General features: G+C 48.6%; 1 long non-coding RNA gene across 1 annotated transcript; it reads right to left on the bottom strand.

Annotated features, from left to right (window-relative positions):
• Positions 1–2,543: 2,543 nt before the first annotated feature.
• On the bottom strand, positions 2,544–16,323 carry LOC138421814 (uncharacterized). Its single transcript, XR_011249645.1, has 4 exons — positions 16,162–16,323; positions 15,942–16,051; positions 6,538–6,813; positions 2,544–4,936 (listed from the first exon to the last, which is right to left on the bottom strand). It is a non-coding gene; the product is annotated as an uncharacterized lncRNA (long non-coding RNA).
• Positions 16,324–16,658: the final 335 nt, after the last annotated feature.

The raw sequence follows: 16,658 nt of genomic DNA, 5'->3' as shown, positions 1-16,658 counted from the left end.
TCAGCCAAAAAGAGCTACAGGAACTGATTTGGAAATGAATATGTGTTGAAAAAGAATGAAATAATGCCTTTTGCAGCAACTTGGATGGTCCTAGAGATTATAATACTAAGCAAAGTAAGTCGGGAAGAGAAAGACAAATATCATATGATATCACTTACAGGTGTAATCTAAAATATGACATAAGTCAACGCATCTCTGAAACAAAAGCAGACAGTGTTTTGTGGTTGCCAGGAGGTGGGGGCAGGGAAGGAAAGAATTGGGAGCTTGGAATTAGAAGAGGCAAACTCTTACATGTAGAATGGAGAGACAAGAAGTTCCTACTGCATAGCACAAGAACTATATTCAATATCCTGTGATAAACCATAATGGAAAAGAATATGGAAAAGCATATATATACATATATACGTGTATGTGTGTATAAGTGAGTCACTCTGCTGTAAGTAGAAATTAACACAATAATGAAAATCAACTATACTTAAAAAAAAATTTTTTTTCAAGAATTGAGCATGTGACTCCATTTGGGCCAATGAGACGTGAGGGAGGTGGACTGCGGTCTTCTGGAATAGCTGCAAGAAGAGACAGTGTGCGGATATGAAGGCTACCGTTGTCTTGCCATTGTCACCTTGTGCGTGAAGGGAATCTAGATGGAGATCAAAGCCATCGCACCAGTAGGTTGGAATTGAAGGTGGGGAGGTTCTAGGTTTGGAAAATCCCTACATTTACCATTTCCTTGTTTCAGCCAGTCTAAATTTTTGGGTTTCTTGTCTTTTTTTGTTTGCTTTTATTTTTAAGATTACTAACTGAATGAGAAGTAGTTACGGTGTTTTTAAAACAAATTAAAAGAAATTACTAGAGCCGTGTAACTGAAAGCCAGAATGAGGAGGGCTTCCCTGGTGGTCCAGTGGTAAAGAATTGCCCTGCCATGCGAGGGACTGGGTTTGAGTCCCTGGTCGGGGAACTAAGATCCCACATTCCCCTGAGCAACCAAACCAGTGCTCCGCGACGACTGAGCCTGAGAACCACAGGGAGAGTGTGTGTGCTGCAATGGAAGGCCCCACACAGCATGATGAAGGCCCTGAATGCTGCAACTAAAGCCTGATGTGGTTGGATAAATAGATTAAAAAAATAGATTAAAAAAAAATTTTTTTTTAAGACAGGATGAGGTGCCACTTCATACATGTCAGAATATCTGTCATCAAAAAGTCTACAAATAGCAAATACTGGAAGGATGTGAAAAAGAGGGAAAACTCAAACGCTGCTGGTGGGTAGGCAAGCTGGTGCAGCCACAATGTAAACCAATATGGAGGCTCCTCAAAAGGTTAAAAATAAAACGACCTTATGATCCAGCAATTCTGGGTACACATCAAAAAAAAATGCTAATCTGAAAAGATACACGCACCCCAGTGTTCATAGCAGCACTGTTCACAACAGCCAAGACGTGGAAACAGCCAAAATGTCCACTGACAGATGAGCGGATAAAGAGGGCGTGGGACGTGACTTCCCTGCTGGCGCAGCGGTCAAGAATCCACTTTCAGCGCACAGGACATGGTCTGACCCCTGGCTGGGGAACTAAGATCCCACACGCTGAGGGGCAACTAAGCCCGTATGCCCCCATTAGAGAGCCTGCACGCTGCATACTACAGAGCCCACCTGCTCTGGAGCCCGTGCACCACTGCTAGAGAGACGCCCACCCACGGCACTGAAGAGCCGTAACTAGGACCTGACGCAGTCACAAATACACAGAAAAGAAGATGCGGTGCACAGACACAATGGACTATTAGTCATACGAAAGAATGAAATGATTCCATTTGCAGCCAATGGATGGACCTGCAGAATATTAAGCTTAGTGAAATAAGTCAGAGGAAGACAAATAGTATATGATGTCACTTTTATGTGGAATCTAGAACACAATACAAGTGCATGCATATACAACACAGAAACAAACTCACAGACAAGTAAAGCAAACTTATGGCTACCAACGGGGAGAGGAAGCGGAGAGGGACAAGCTTGGGCTGCGGGATTAACAGACACGAAATGAAAAAATAAGTTAGCGTAGACTATGTGTATCGGCAGCAGAGGCTGCAGCCCAGCGTGTGGCTTTAATGACCAGCACACAGGGCAAAAGCATTTTGCACAGCGTTTGTTTTCCTGTCTTGCACTTACAAATAAGGTCTATGGGAGTAGCATGGAAAACGTTTGCTGTTTTTTCCCTTTTTTTTTTTCTTAATTGCTTTTGTTTAAAATTTGATCGCCTTAACTACTGTAAACATAGCCCATTTTTGTGCTTAAGATACTGAATGGAAAACTCCATTGTGTGTTGCTGGACTGTTTTGGAAATATTTGGTCAAATGTGTGTTAATTTGGCTGTAATGGCATTTAAAGCAAACAAACAAACAAAAAAAGCTGTGAAAATGGCCTTGGAGCATTATCTTTAGTTACTTGAAGAGTTTCTAGTTTTTTTAAAGTACAGTTTATGTTAAGATAATTTTTATTAATTTAGAGAAGACAATCAATGTCTGTGAGAAAACGGACTTTCTTTTGGATTTTCTTTTTGTGGTCATTGTGAGTGATTGCTTTTTCCTTTTATTAGTTTCACATTCTTCCTTTGTTCTAAAACTTAGACTGACATCTAGCTTTGACAATCATAGTATGTTTTATTTTCCTGAGGGGGGAATAACTTATAATGCTGTTTAGTTTTGTACTATTGGTGTGTTGGTGAATTTTCAAACTGTGTGCTAACTGCAATAAATTATATGAACTGAGAAAAAAAAAATAAAGTTAGCAAGAAATTTCAAAAAATTTAAAAAATACAAATTAGTTTCTAAATGCAACCCAAAGTTGTCTCAAATTTTTCTAAGGGTTTCATTCCTGGGCCCAAGACTGACTTTAGAACAGCAGGGCTTGGAAGCCAAGAGGCCCAGCAGCGAGTGCCGGCTCTGTCATGAACTAGCAAGTCTGTGTCCCATTCTGAGCCTCAGTCTCCCCATTGTCTAAGGCGAGAAGTGCAAGTGATCCTCATGGGCCCTCCCAGCTGGCCGAGTCTAAGGTTATCTGGGGTGATTTGATTTTGCTCCTTAGCCTCATCTTCCCAGCACTCACATGGTAGGCAACTAGGCTGTGATCGTCAATTTGCGCCCCCACCCCAACCAAGGAAAAGAGGAGAAAGCGTTCCCTGTGCTTCTCTGTGACACGTTGCTCTGCTAATTTCATCCACGACGTAACTATAACCCAGTGATAGTGATGTGCAGAAACAGAGAAGAGAGCATGTCAGAGAGGCTCTCAACTCCCTCCAAAGTCTCAACTGGAGGGTCTGGGAGTGAGAGTGCATGTACGTCCATTCCTGCATTTGACAAGCACCTTGAGAGTACACTGCGAGAGGGTACAGGCTGCAGCTATGAGTGCCATTAGAATTCACCCCGTGTCAGCACTTACACAAGCATAAGCTCACTCTGTCTTCACCATATTCCGCTAGGGTCCCTACTGTTTTTGTTTGCTTTGTACTGAAGAAAACAAGGGCTCAGACAGGGTGAGAAATGTGCTCTGAGTCTCAAAGGACAAGAAAGTATCTCACTCAAGATTTGAACCCAGGTTGTCAGCTCCTGACTCCTAAGCTATGCTTTTAAGTTCTTCATAATTGCATTTGCCATGGGAGTCAGATCCCATCCACCCATTCATTGGACACAGGCATGTATATTTTGGGGGCATCTACTCTGTGCCTAGTCTTGTCCTTGAAGCTGGGGGATTAGCCAAGGATCAGACCCTCCAGAGCCCATGGAGGGGCTCTGAGGCCTCATAGAGTCTAGCTAGTGAGATGGACTTGAGGAAAACCACAGCCTAATGGTATGGTGCCAGGCATGGAGGCCTGTTCCTACTCGGGCCCGAGAATTTGGCCCATTCATTCATTCTCACTCACTGACTCATTCGCTCACTCATTCATTCATTACCTCACCCATTCATTCACCCAGCTCCAGTGGGCCACCCGCTCAGCATCTAGCTGGCTCCAGACCCCACACACACTGGCCCTGGAGAGGATGAAGGAAAGGGGGAAAGAATTGTGCTGAACACTGGCCGTGGGCCAGGTGCTAAGCTGGGGTTTTACCTCCTCTTTCTCCACCTAGAGAGGCAGGTGTAATTTACTCCATGTGAGACAAGAAAATGCAGGTTTCCAGAAGTGAAGCAAATTGCTCAGATGCCTAAGAATGGTGGAATGAGGATTCAAACTTAGGGTGAACCCAAAAGCTTGTTTACTTCTAAGGAGGAAATAAAGGAAGAGCTGGGTCCGTTCTGGAGCTGAGAAACCATGAAGAACAGGGGCGAACAGCAGAGAAGCAAAACGTGGAGCTGAGCCTGACTGAGGGGGGTGCCGGCTGGGGAGCTACTTGATGGGCACGGACAGGAGCCCCAGGCAGCCTTCTGGCTGTTAGAGCACAGGGTGACATCAGAAGGCTGAGTGGTTTGGTTACAATCTGGGGCTCCTGTACTTTGCTTCTCTTTCTTCGGGGTATAAAACCCTAGGAAAGCAAATCTCTCACCAGCCCCTGAACTAGGCTGTGTCTAAGATCGCCGCCCAGCTGACAGATCTCAGAAAACTCCTGCGTGCATCTTCCTCCTTGGAGGTCTTGGTGTTGTTCAGCCACTCAGTTGTGTCCGACTTTGTGTGACCCCATGAACTGCAGCACACCAGGCTCCTCTGTCCTTCATTATCTCCTGGAGCTTGCTCAAAGGCATGTCCATGGAGTCAGTGATGCCATCCAATCATCTCATTCTCTGTCGTCCCCTTCTCCTCCTGACCTCAGTCTTTCCTAGCATCAGGGTTTTTTCCAATGAGTTGGCTCTTTGCATCAGCTGGTCAAAGTATTGGAGCTTCAGCTTCAGCCTCAGTCCTTCCAGTCCATTCAGGGTTGGTGGTTCTTTAGGAAGACAGCCATGCTTTTCCCTGGGACCGTGGGAGCATGTTTAGAAGAGATTTCAGTCGTCAGTGGCTTGGCTACATCTGTGTGGGCTGAGTAGCTATGACGAGACTCCCCAAGCAAATGCCATGCCTTTAGGGCTCAAAAGCAGTCCCCACAGCACGCTAAGCATTCTCAGCCCCCCTCGGCCACTTCACCTGCTCCTGATTCACCATAGGGCCTGCCGAGGGGGCCGAGGGCTCAGCTGCTCCCTGGGCTCAGATCACCACATGAGCCCCAAGCTCCGGCGGGAGTCTGGCTCTCCCAACCCAGCAGGACTCTTCGCAATACATTCTAGACATGTTTGGGGGCTCATGAGAGAGCTTTCCACTTGCGAAATGCCCACTCACAGCCGAGAGGCACCAGCCTGTGTCCCAGATGCCTTTCTGCTTATTCCAGTGGCCTGGCAGGCTGAGCAAAAGCTGGAACACAAATCCTGGCTTTGCAATTTAGCTGAATGACCTTGGACATCTGATCTTACCTCTGGGAGCCTCAGGGTCCTCAGATGTAAACTGGGATGACAATTGTTAAACCACACATTTGTTCCTATGTGCTCCAAAATCGTGTAAGACCTCAGGCTCTGGGAAAAGAGATCTCAGTTGGCTCTGCTGCCTGTCGATCTTGGGCACCTTGTTTGGCCTTGCTAAGCCTCAGTTTCCTCATCTATAAAATGGGGATAATGAAAGTCTCTAATCCACAGGGTTGTGGAAAAGATCAAACACCATCTAAAGTGGTCCACCAGCCATTTAACATCTCTTCACTGAGCACTTACTCAGGACTCACCCAGGGATGCAAAAGCCCTAAAGATTCCTGGGCTTCTTGCCTTTTCCTCTTTTTATAGGAACACCATCTATTCAGACACAAATGATTTTCTTTCATCATCCAGGAATCAGAAAAGATGATGTCACATTCCCTGAGAAACAGCTCTCTTTCCAAAAAGGGAAATTTCCCGCGACAGAAGCTAAGGAGACAGGCCAACAGGGCAGGGCTCTCTGTCAGCATCCTGAAAGCTGGAGTAGGAGCTGATGTCACCAACATCGACACGTAGAGATGCACACAGTAGGTCGGCACCCCTCGGGGTGGCTGGCAAGGGCAATGCAGGCCTCCCCTTCCACCCAGAGGGGCGTGTTTCATTTACTGCACCAGCACATCAGCTGTAGGATGGCACCAACCCCCCTCCCCATCCCCAGAAAAACAGGTGGTGGTGCTGAGGGTCTGGAAGAAGGTTGGTATTAAAAGAGACTGGAAGGGCCTCGTGTGTTTTGTTCTCGGAGGCTCAAATCACATCTTGTCAGCCCTGTGGCTGCTTCTGCCTTGTGCGAAGGCAGAAGCAGCTGGCATTGCCATGGTAACCAGGCAGCATCAACTTCCAATTTGCCCCTGAATTTTCTATAACAATGGCAGAGCCACGGAAAACATGTTTGGGAAGTGAGAGCCACCAACAGAAAAATCACACCAGGGAACTGCTGGGAGCTGGAAAAGAGGGGCAGTCACGTTTCCTACATTTTCAGTGAACACGGAATGCAGTGAAAAGACCCAGGAACAAACCAAATTCAGGCTGAGGCAAAGAAACGTGTCTAAGACTTACCTGTGCTGAGATCCCCAAAACAGGGATTACTCTTTGCTGAGATCACAGCCACTAACAGTTGTCTGCCAGGCTGCAGCTTAGATGCTGGAGTGAGAAGGAGACGGGATGCTCCCATCAGTGAGATGCAAGCACCTGGAACCCAGATTGGAGGGGACTTCACAGAAGAGAGCTCGCCAGTAGATTTTTGAGGTGCAGTTTTCCAGGTTTGTCAGCACGAGGTACCTGGCATCACAAAAATGGCTCCGTACCTATCATCTCATCCACCTCAAGAAGGTCCTGGAAAACATTTTATGGTCAGCCACATTATTAACTTTAATGTCTCTAGGAGCCACATTAATCAGAGTAAGAAGAAACAGGTGAAATTCATTTCAATCCTGTATTCTATTGAATCCAATAAATACATCCAAAATACCATTTCAATACATAGTCAGTAGACAAATCGCTAATGAGATGTTTTATATTCCTTTTTTTTTAACCAGGTCTTAGAAATCTGGTGTGTTTTTTACCCTTACACTGCATCTGCCTTTGGGCTAGTACATTTCAAGCCCACAGCAAGCACATGTAGCCAGCATACTGGACGCTGCAACTCTGATATCGGACGTGGAGCCTTGGCTATGTGACAGGCTTTGTCTCCGGTCACCCAGATTATATACTTCCGAGCCAGGAATTCGGTCCAGTAATGCGACCACGAGAAGTGCTTGAGTAGCAGGGATCATCTGGACAAGGGGCTACAACAGGGTTCCTCGTGCCGACATCGTGCTCAGGATTGTTTTTTGTCGTAGTGAATAACCTGTGCATTATAAGATATTTACAACCTCCTTGGTCTCTCTCCACTAGAGGCCATTCAGTTCAGTCGCTCAGTCGTGCCCGATTCTTTGTGACCCCGTGAATCGCAGCACGCCAGGCCTCCTTGTCCATCACCAACTCCCGGAGTTCACTCAGACTCATGTGCATCGAATCAGTGATGCCATCCAGCCATCTCATCCTCTGTCGTCCCCTTCTCCTCCTGCCCCTAATCCATCTCAGCATCAGAGTCTTTTCCAATGACTCAACTCTTCCCATGAGGTGGCCAAAGTATTGGAGTTTCAGCTTTAGCATCAGTCCTTCCAATGAACACCCAGGGCTGATCTCCTTTAGGATGGACTGGCTGGACCTCCTTGCAGTCCAAGGGACTCTCAAGAGTCTTCTCCAACACCACAGTTCAAAAGCATCAATTCTTCAGTGCTCAGCTTTCTTCACGGTCCAACTCTCACATACGTACATGACCACTGGAAAAACCATAGCCTTGACTAGACGGACCTTTTTAACAATCCTAAAATTGTGACAACCAAAAACATCTCTAGACACTCTGAGATGTTCCCGGGGCAGGGGGCAAACTCATCCGCATTTGAGAACCACTGTGCTAGAATAAGATGGAGCTGGGGGGACTGGGAAGTATGGCATTGGCTTGTGTGGCCAAAAGAGGGGAAAGGCAGGGGTGAGGCTGGGTCTCGGGGACAAATGGCACCAACTGCTGGAACGTCACCAGGACATTCTCTCTCCATCTTTCACTGTTGCTTCTCTAGCCGCATCAACCTTGTTCTACTCTATGAGGCTGAAACCAGGGGTGCTAATGGGCTCCAAGCTTGCACATCTCATTTTAACCACAGAGAAGGACTCTCTGCCCCTTTCCATTAAACTTCATTCCCAAATTCCCAGGGCAGGCCTCTGATTGGCCCACCCTAGGTCACAGGTCACTGCTGCACAGGGGTTAGGCAGGACTCCCAGATCATGAGGTAGGAGCAAGGGGAGTAGCTCACCCAAAGAGGGTGAAGTGCTGGAAAGATAAAACAACAGTGTCCCTTTCAGGGTAGTAAAATGCCCAGGAGCCAGAGAGATAGAGAATTATGTGGGGACCAGCATGAAGGCTGACTTTCCTCCTCAGAAACCACCAAGCATGGTAGATGGGATGGAGCAGGCAAAGAGCTTCAAGCCCAGGTTGAGACTGATAACAGAATTGGGATGATATTTTTACTAAACTTGGAGCTTTAGAATGTCAGAAATCCCATTTTTCCCTTTGGAATTCTCCTTAGCATGAAGCAGAGCTTAGGGCAGATAATATCAGTTCAGTTTAGTCACTCAGTCATGTCCAACTCTTTGTGACCCCATGAACCGCAGCACGCCAGGCCTCCCTGTCTATCACCAACTGCTGGAGTCCACCCAAACCCATGTCCACTGAGTCGGTGATGCCATCCAACCATCTCATCCTCTGTCATTCCCTTCTCCTCTTGCTCTCAATCTTTCCCAGCATCAGGGTCTTTTTAAATGAGTCAGCTCTTTGCATCAGGTGGCCAAAGTATTGAAGTTTCAGCTTCAACATCAGTCCTTCCAATGAACACCCAGGACTGATCTCCTTTAGGATGGACTGTTTGGACCTCCTTGCAGGCCAAGGGACTCTCAAGAGTCTTCTCAAACACCATAGTTCAAAAGCATCAATTCTTCGGTGCTCAGCTTTCTTTATAGTCCAACTCTCACATCCATACATGACCACTGGAAAAACCATAGCCTTGATTAGACGGACCTTTCTTGGCAAAGTAATGTCTCTGCTTTTTAATATGCTGTCTAGGTTGGTCATAACTTTCCTTCCAAGGAGTAAGCGTCTTTTAATTTCATGGCAGCAGTCACCATCTGCAGTGATTTTGGAGCCCCCAAAAATAAAGTCAGCCACTGTTTCCCCCTCTATTTCCCATGAAGTGATGGGACCGGATGCCATGATCTTCATTTTCTGACTGTTGAGCTTTAAGCCAGCTTTTTCACTCTCCTCTTTCACTTTCATCAAGAGGCTCTTTAGTTCTTCTTTGCTTTCTGCCATAAGGGTGGTTTTATCAGCATACCTGAGGTTATTGATATTTCTCCCAGCAATCTTGATTCCAGCTTGTGCTTCTTCCAGCCCAGAGTTTCTCATGATATACTCTGCATATAAGTTAAATAAGCAGGGTGACAATATACAGGCTTGACGTACTCATTTTTCTATTGGGAACCAGTCTGTTCTTCCATGTCCAGTTCTAACTGTTGCTTCCTGACCTGCATACAGGTTTCTCAAGAGACAGATAATATATGCAACGGTTAACTTTATGTGTCAACCTGGAGGGTGTTTTTAAATAAGATTAATATTTAAATCAGTGAACTTTGGGTAAAAAGAAATTGCCCTCCATATTGTGGGTGGGCCTCATCCAATCAAAGGCCTGACCATAACAAGACAGGCCTCCAAGTAAGAGGGAATTCTCCAGAAAACTGCCATCAGACCTCATCTGCACCACTGGCTCTCCTGGGTCTGCAACCTGCCAGCCCACACTGCAGATTTTTGACCTGTCAGCCTCCATAAGTTCATGAGCCAATTCTTTATGACATCTACCTACATTTATCAGTTCAGTTCAGTCGCTCAGTATGTCCGACTTTTTGCAGCCCCACAGACTGCAGCACACCAGGCTTCCTTGTCCATCACCAACTCCTAAAGTTTACTCAAACTCATGTCCATCGAGTCAGTGATGCCATCCAACCATCTCATCCTCTATTGTCCCCTTCTCCTCCTGCCTTCAATTTTCCCCTGCATTAGGGTCCTTTCCAATCTACATATATAGATACATATCTATCTATCTAACCTACTTCTCTGTGGAACCCTAACTAATGCAATAAGTTTTCATCAGATGAGGCTCTTTCTTTTTTTTAAATTTATCCTATAGTTTGATTTTATTCAAGGATAATTGATAACAGTCCTTGTCTATGATAATTCTCTGACTTCTCTGTTATTCCTTATTTTGTTCTATTCTCTTTTTTTTAATGTTTTAAATATAATATTATTTTTTATTTTTTTACTTTACAACACTGTATTGGTTTTGAGGCTCTTTCTTCTTATCAGATATTGGAGACTGAAATTTTGAGAAGGGGAGATGGCTTTAAATAAGAGCCAAGCTGAGTATGGGATGAGGCATGGATGGGGCGGGCCGGGGTGGGCTGGCAGGGGCAGGGAGAATTAGAGCTGACTCTCAGAGCAATGTTAGATGGGACCAGTTGGAATTGGCCATGGAATTTGGGAAGGGTGGGAGACGGAAGCCAAGTTGGTGAGCCCTGGGCTGGGGCCCTGGGAAGCTTCTCAAGGAGAAGACAGAGGCCTGCAAGGATCCCTGGGAGCACCAGCCCTGGGAAGCAGGGACACGAAGCCAGCCAGAGGAAGGAAGAGGCCTGGCCAACCACACCAGGCAAGCCCTGCCAGGAGCACGGCCCCTGCTCAGGAGACACAGGGGCAGCTCACTCACACCACTGTGTGCCCTTGGCTGTGACCTCTCTAAGCCAAGCCTCCTTGTCTGCCAATGGTGAGTAGTGGTTACCACCCCACTGAGTTACCATGAAGATCAAGTGGGATTATAATTGCAAAGCACAGAGCACAAAATAGGTGTTTAATAAACCTCTTGGACGGCCTGTAGGCAGCTGCCTGATCCGAGCGCCCACGCCCCAGCTGGCCCTGCACGCTGGCCTTTTCCTCCTCTAAGAGCAACTATTGTTGGGCATTCCCATGAGCCAAGTGCTTCTCTACAGGCTTTACCGGTAGACACTCACTCCTCAAACAACCTTTGGGTGGTGGTGTTCAGTCGCTAAGTTGTGTCCGACTTCGGGAATAGTACTAGGATTATTATCCCTATTTTGCAGCTGAGGAAACTGAGGCAGAGACCTGCCCAGAGGCACACAGCTCTTAAGTGCTGGAGCTGAGCTTCAGATCCAGGGTGCTGGACTCAGGGCCTGTTCAGCTCTGCTCAGCCAACCTATGATTTCTGCCACCAGACTCTGAGGTCTATGAGGGCAGGGGGCCCCTCGTTGACCATCTAGCCTGTGGGATTAATGGTCGCCCCACAGAGAATTCAAACGGTGCACCAGGAGAAGGAAGCACTCAGCCCCTCCTTGGGGCCCTCATGCACCTTCTCAGAGACCGAGACTCTGGGCTGAGCAGTCTACACCTGCAACACCCATCAGTATGATTCAGCAGCTGAGAGGCAAGAGAGGACCACAGCGGCTAGACCACCAGATCCATCCAGAGCCAGATGCTAGGCTGTGAATGTTGAGCCAGCAGTTACAACTTCGGGGGGTTTAGGCAAGTTACTTAACCTCTCTTGGTTCAGTGACTTCAAACAGAAAGCAGATAATGAAAATACCAACCACACAGTGTTGACTAAGAGAGGCAATTGGGTGACTTTTTACTCACACAGTGAGTGCTGAGTAAATGTCACTCATTTTCAGAGGAAATGTTGAGGCCTAGGAATGAAAGACAGCAGCTGCCGCTTATCAGACGTGAGATGTTCCAGGTTCTTTCTCTGCATTGTATTCACAGACCCTCACCACCTGCCTAGGAGGCGAGGCCTGGGGGGTGGTCATTATTCCTAATGGCAGATGAGGAAGATAAGGGATGAGAGGGCAAGGGAGTGCCCCAGGTCACACAGCTGAAAGGCCAAGGCAAGACTTCACTTTGTTCCTGACTCGAAACCACAACACCTCCTGCCCTTGCTGCATCAAGGAATGTTGAAGGGGAGCACAGACCTGTTCCCCAGACAGAAGAGAATTCAGGACGAAGGCAAAGAGGAGACGGGATGGAGGAGGAGGGCAGGACAGTGGCGTCTCGTTGGCTGAACCCTGGGAGAGGCGCTTTCGAAATGTTGCATCCCTCTGCGCCATTATCATCCCCATTTCCCAGATGAGGAAGGTGAAGCTCAGCCAAGCGAAGGGCTCATCCAAGGTCACAGAGCCAGTAGGCACTGAGCCAAGATTAGAACCAGATCTGACTCTAAACTCATTGAACATTGAGGCCCCCCTGCTCAGGGGCACCTGGAGAAGGAGGGATGGGAGGCGGACAGGGAGTGGGCAGAGAGGTCGCAACCTTAGTCGAATGGGCATCCAAAGAAGTGTCCTGGAGCATTCAGAGGACCAGGATGCTGCTAAGTGGATTTCTGAATCCCACGTGGATTATGAGGAGGGTTAGTTTCTTCCCAGGAGAGAAGGGGTACAGGGGACAGAGACAGGCTTTACCAAGCATGTAGGTCTGCAGTGAACTATGTAACCAGAGAATGGCATGTATGTAACCATTCTCTTGGCAAAGCAAGCACCATGCTTTGCTGATTTCCCCATTAGATTAGGGAGAGAAGGGAGAAGGGGAAGAGGGATAGCTTTCGAATCAGGTAGAACCAGGCCTGAGCCTCCATCTGCCTCTGCATGCTTCCATTCCAGTTTCAACCACGCCGTCTGCTTTCTCTCTCTCTGTCTCCCCACTGAAATGACAGCTCCTAGAAGCGAGGAGCTGGGTCTCTCCATCTCTGTGCCCCTGGAAATCCACACAACTGACAGTATGTGAACTCACACTGCATCCTCTGCTCCACACACCCACCCCATCACTCACCATCCCCATTCCCTTTGTCCTCAAAGAACGTATCTGTAGTCGACACATCACCCATGCTAGGCTGTGAAGAGGAGAGACAGTCTGTCTGTGAGTACCTAGTAGAATTCCTGGCACATGGGAGGCACTCCATAGATACTTGTCGGATAATTGAATGCACGGTAGGTATGCAAGACGATCTTTTAAAATCAGTGACAGGGCAGTGGCTTTGTATCCTGGGCAGTTGTGTGTGTTACTGCATCGAATCTTCACATGCAGCTTTTGATAATTATCTATTGCTTAAAGATCAGATGAGAGAGGAAAAGTGACTTTCCCAGGGTCACACAACTGGTTGGTGGCATTTGTGGGATTCAAGCCTGGTTCTACCTGATTCGAAAGCTATCCCTGTTCCTCTTCTCCCTTCTCTCCCTAATCTAATGGGGAAATCAGCAAAGTACGGTGCTTGCTTTACCAAGAGAATGGTTACATACATGCCATTCTCTGGTTACATAGCTCACATTTCTAATCTGGTCATCAGAGAACAAGGACCAACCAGGCTGAATTAAAGAAAGCATCCAGCCGCACCTGTTTGGTGAAGATTGATAAGCGGTGAATGACGTAACTGAACTCGTGACAGCCTCAGTTTTCACTTCCTGGTTTTACGGGGGTTCAGAGAGGTGAAGTAATTCGCCCAAAGCCACGCAGCCAGCTCCTGGGAATGCTGAGTGCAGATCTGATCCCAGCTTCACTTGACTCCCATGTTTTCCCCAAGCTGTTTCTGTTTTATGCATGCATTGGCAGGTCCTGGAGCCAAATTGCAAAGCCATCCCGTAGGCATCTGTTCTTACCCTATTCCCACAGGATTTCAAATCCTTGGCAGCCAATTTCAACTTCAGTATGAGTTTAACAGGGGTTCCAATAGGAGCCTTCGGAGACTGAAACACCATTGGGGTTTAGTCAAATAAACCTCGGAAGGAAATTCAGGCATTTGGGCAGAGGCTTGAGCGTAATCAATAACTATGATCCTGCCTGTATGGTGCCACCCCCTTTCCTGGGAATAACTCTGTCCCCACTTCAGCCACTGAAGCTCTCTCTGGAGAGGCCATGTCTTACAGGACCCTGCTCCCCAACCTCTGTTGATCGGTCCAAGCTGAGCCAATCACGGCACTCTCCTACCTCAAGCGGTTTTGATTGCTCCAGCCCAGCCCAGAGACCTTTCCTGGGACTTTTGGAATGGGAACTGAAGGAATAGGCAACACCTTCTCCAGCAACAGAGCGTGCACAATGTTCAACTCAAGAACCGAGAGGTAGCACATTCACAGAGAGAGATCCATCTGAGAGTTGAGACAGCCTGCCTTGTGTCCCTGAGGACATGCGATGCTGGTGGGGTATGTGTGGGAGGGGCAGTCTTTTGTGCATGCTCTGTTCAGTGCCTCTGGGGATTTCTCCATGGAAACACTGCCCACACAGGCGCCAGCCTCACTCTGACCCCACAATCCCCTTCAAAGCTTTTACTCTTCATCCTTTCTCTGGCCTGAGCCTCGCCCAGCTGGGCCTGGAATGGCAAACCCCAGAATTCCTGGCTGAGCCCTTCTGCTGTCATCTGAAATTCACCCCCGGAGACGTCCCACCCTCTTCTGCTCCCTTCCCTCCAGAAGGCCGGGCGTGCACGTGCCTGGGGCGCACAGCCACACTACACACACGTGCACGTGCCCACACGCCCACTCACCCTCTCAGAGCACGCTCCCATTTATAGACACAAAATCGCACTTCACAGGGTACCTTGTGCCCTTGAATGTCACGCTCTCACTTCCACGCACGCACACACACAAATACTCTCCCGCATGTGCACAGGGTCAGAGTCACAGGAGCATTGTCAAATGCCCACAATATCGAACACTCATACGCTCATATTCACACTACGCGCCCACAATCCGTTTCTTTGTGACAATGCAGACTTTCCCCAGGAAGACCTTGAACCCTAGCGTAGGGCACAAGATGCCTAGCACCTTGTTCCATCCTCCAACCAACACCATGAGGAAGGTACCCTTTGCACCCTCGCCTTACAGATGAGACAGCAAGGCTCAAAGAGGGTAAGTGCCTGCAGGCACACAGCCACCAAGTCACAAGCTGGGCTCTGGCCCCTGGCAGTCTGGCTCCAGAACTGGACTATCGGTGCCAGTACTGTGCTCACTGAACCCGTGTCTGAGCCAGGACAAGTTCACTGCCTTAGCTGGCACTGAGGTCGCCCGTCTGCAAAATGAAGTTAAAGGAGGTATTCTCTCATCCACTCCCCCAACAGATGGAGACTGTGTAATTTCACAGCTAACACTTGGTAAGTGGGAGAAACCCCACGCCTCTCAAAGCATTTACAAACAGCCTACTGGACTGGATTCACACAACCTAGAGGGGACCCTTCCTGGAGGTTCAGGAAGGTTATGAACAGGAGGCTAAGGTCTGTCCCCGGCTAGTGGTGGGGCCCGCACAAGCACCGGGGCGCCCTCAGGGTCCCGAGTGCCCAGAGTGGCCCAGACTTCTTTCCCGCCTCCTCCGTATGGGGATGGGAGGGGTCTGCTCCCCTGGAGAGCTGCAACCCCTGCTACCTCTAACTTCCCCTCCTTTCTTTCCCTCAGCTAACACCGAATGAATATTTAACACCTACCGCATGCCGGGAACTGCCATCCCTGCCTCCGTGCGTGCGTGCGTGCGTGCGTGCGTGCGTGCGTCCAAGAGTGTGCGTGCGTGCGTGCGTGTGGGTGTGTGGCGGTGGGGGGCACTAAAGGTGGAAGTTCAGGGACATTTCGGGACATATGGACGGAGCCCCTGGGGGTCCAGGAGGCTTCCCTGAAGAGGAATGATGCCCTCCTGGTACCGGTGCATTTCCCACCCACCCACAGTCGGTGCCTCGGAGCCCACCGACTCCTGTCAGAAGGGCACTCCTTCCGGTGTCACCCAAAGGTTGGCTGCAGCAGGGTCCCGGGCACCGCCCCCCAAGCTGTCCTCGTACCTGGGTGGCCTCCCTCCATCTCCGGGGAAGCTAGATCCATCCTGGGCCCGATTTATCAGCCTCTCCCTGGAATCATCCCAGACGCTGTCACTGGTCTTTTTCTGACCTGCCTGAGGGCCGGGGAAGGAAATTCATTAGGCTGGAAGAGCTGGTGCCCGGGCCGTCTGTCTGGGCGTCTGTCCCCACTCCCCCTGCTGCCCTCCCCTGCTATGCTCTTCACCTGCAAAGGGAGGAGTTCTGTGATCCACCAGGGCCACCAAGGCAGCGACACCGGGAGCTGATGGTTCCCCAGGGGAGGTTCCTGACCAAGGAAAGACAACGGCAGAGAGCGCCTCAGAAGCTCCTTGAAGCCGCCCTCCGGCACTGCCTTCCCACACTCCCCAGGCGGCCCGCCCTAACCAAGCCTTTTCCACTGGGGAGAGCCGAAATCTCCCTCCCGGTAACCGAAGGCAGGTACACCAGCTCTGCCTGTGTTTATGCAAAAGATGTCTTTCTGAGCAAGGTGTATGGAGATCAGATCTTCTAACAGACTGTTCCTTTTAAAGCTGACAAGAGGGAACTTCCAGAGCATTCTCACCCCTACCTGGGGCAAACAGGATAGTTCGAAGGAGTATAGGGATGTGTGCCTTTTATTTCAATATATATTAACACAAAATTTTTAAATGTATAAATATATAAGTAGCATGTCTAATCTTTGATTACAGAAGATAATTGATT

The sequence above is a fragment of the Ovis canadensis genome, chromosome 16 (assembly GCF_042477335.2).
Source record: "Ovis canadensis isolate MfBH-ARS-UI-01 breed Bighorn chromosome 16, ARS-UI_OviCan_v2, whole genome shotgun sequence".
In the NCBI taxonomy this organism is placed as follows: domain Eukaryota; kingdom Metazoa; phylum Chordata; class Mammalia; order Artiodactyla; family Bovidae; genus Ovis; species Ovis canadensis.
This window is presented reverse-complemented; position numbering and strand designations above follow the sequence as displayed.